Genomic DNA, 2,381 nt, shown 5'->3' on the forward strand with positions numbered 1-2,381 from the left:
AGAAGAAGAAGAAGAAGAAGAAGAAGAAGAAGAAGAAGAAGAAGAAGAAGAAGAAGAAGAAGAAGAAGAAGAAGAAGAAGAAAAGTAGAGGCCAGCCACGTGGAGAGCAAGGGGGGTGGTGGTGAAGAGAATGAGGATAGAGGGCAGAAGGAGCAAGAGGACAGCATGGGAGCAAGAAGGCAAGAGCAAGAGAGCGAGGAGGGGTGAGCAGCCCCTTTTCTAGTGAGTCAGGCACACCTGGATGTTGCCAGGTAACTGTGGGGCAGAGCTTAGATAAAATGCTAATAGAGCATAGTTAATAAATGTTTATTAGTTATATGAATCTCACTAAGATCAAGAAAATAGAAATTAACATTATATATGGTCTGACACACAAGTACATCAACAACATGATAATTGATGGTGTGCATTGACCCATTATAGAAATGATAGGGATCCTATACAGTGTTGGTGAGAGTTGAAGAAAAGTTTGGCACCATAGTGTGTTTAAAGATAATACACTACCAGTATCTTCATCCATATATTGGTAGAAGGCAATTCTGTGTCTGATTCTCCCATCTGGTAAATTAGGCAGTGACTGTTCTCTGTTTTAGGCTAACTTTTGGAAATGTTTGAAGAGCAAACAGCTTTTGAAGACAGAGATAATGTCTCAGTGTGAAATAAGTAGCAAGTTTATAGAGGATTTGGAAGGTAAATCCTCTAGAGCAAGGTGTAGAAAGTCTTACTCCAGTAATAAAAAATGGTTTCTTTCAAGTAAATAAATGCAAGTAAGTAAATGCAATGAAGCCTAACCAATCAGTAATACAGTCAACAAGAAAACAAGCAAAAAAGATTGAAAGGAGGAAGATTTATTGCTTATTTAAAAGATAGAATAAAATACATTTAATTCTTTTAAGAAAGGAAAAACCTTATGCAAAAGTCCAAATTGATGCTGCAAATTCAGAGTACATCACTGTTTAAAAAATTTAAATGACTCTCTTTTAGCTCTATTTTAGACATTATAACTGTAAGTGAAACAATTTCATAGCCTCATAAGATAATTTAGAATTTAGCACAGTGATTCTCTAATTTTCAAAACTTTCACTCTAAAGCTATCTCAAGATGTCCAAGAGGGGCATTCAGCACATATGTGCTCTCTGACAAAACAACAGATACATAGCTGAGTTTTGAAATCAGTAACCATGGGACAGTACTGGAAATCAGAAAGATCAAAGTGGAACAAAATATCCAAGATTCAGAAATGTGGGATAACAGCACTTTTCATCTAGGTTGCACAGCCCAGGAAGAATTCTCTCCTTTGCAGGGGTAAAGATGAAGAAGTCCAACAAACTGTCAGCAATGGGTGCTGGCAATGCTAGCTATTGGAAAGTTTAGAAGGCATATAGCTGTGTGGTCTACTTGGATACTCTTAAATCAACACAGAAGCTATGCTTTAGCAAAGATGATCACTCTTCTCTCAGGGAATTCTATGGAACAAGATCAGGGAGCCAGTTCTGTGAGGGAGCTAGTCTCTGAATTTGAATTGTTTAAGGGGTCAGAATTCCCTTCATATTCCCCTTGGGTAACTGCCTCACATCAAATCTGGCTCAGTAGGCACTCAAACCTGCTGAATGCCTTATGCTGAAAGAGCCAAGTATATTAACAGAGGGAAAAGCAAGTTATGTATCTCAAGAACTAGAGAACGGGGAAAGAGCCTGCCCATCTGAGACCAGTGTTTTAGTTATCAGAGTGAGTTCCTGCTGGCACCAGGACTTAAGGCATCCATTCTTGTAGTTCTGGTCATTCCTTTCCCAGACTAGTTCAGAATTCACAGAGTGGGGAAAGAACCTACTTCTCGTGGCTGCTCTGCCAACAGTCATTTGCTAGTGTGGTCTTTAGCAAAGATACCTTTCAGCTGTAACCTTCTCTCTGCAGTGTACAACCTAGGGAAAGCTAGGAAGAAACTGCCTGGATCAAATTGCTTTCTGCTCTTACTCAATTCTGGGAGCATTCACATGAAAGAGCTAATGAAAATAGTCCCTACTGTTATCTCAACCCCTGGGTGTGATAACAGCCAGTCAAAAAAAGTGGTCATAATAGGTACTTTGCCTAATTTTAGCCATGACCCAAAGTTGTTTTCTCCCTTGAATGCGCTTTGGCTGAAACTGTTGCAGGGAGAATAAAGCCTAGGTGTACCAAGCTAGGGAGACCCACTAGTACTAGGGAGATAACTTCAGCAAGAGAAGAGAGGTATCTCACCTCAGTTTCTGTTATAACCACAACTATACAGTCCCCACCGCTCACAATTCTGGCAGCCTGATTGATCAAGTATTACTAATAGGAATGAGTGTAAGTGGGGGCTGAAGAGATGGCTCTGTGGTTAAGAGCACTGGCTGTTCTTC

This window comes from Mus pahari, chromosome X (assembly GCF_900095145.1).
Source record: "Mus pahari chromosome X, PAHARI_EIJ_v1.1, whole genome shotgun sequence".
NCBI lineage: Eukaryota > Metazoa > Chordata > Mammalia > Rodentia > Muridae > Mus > Mus pahari.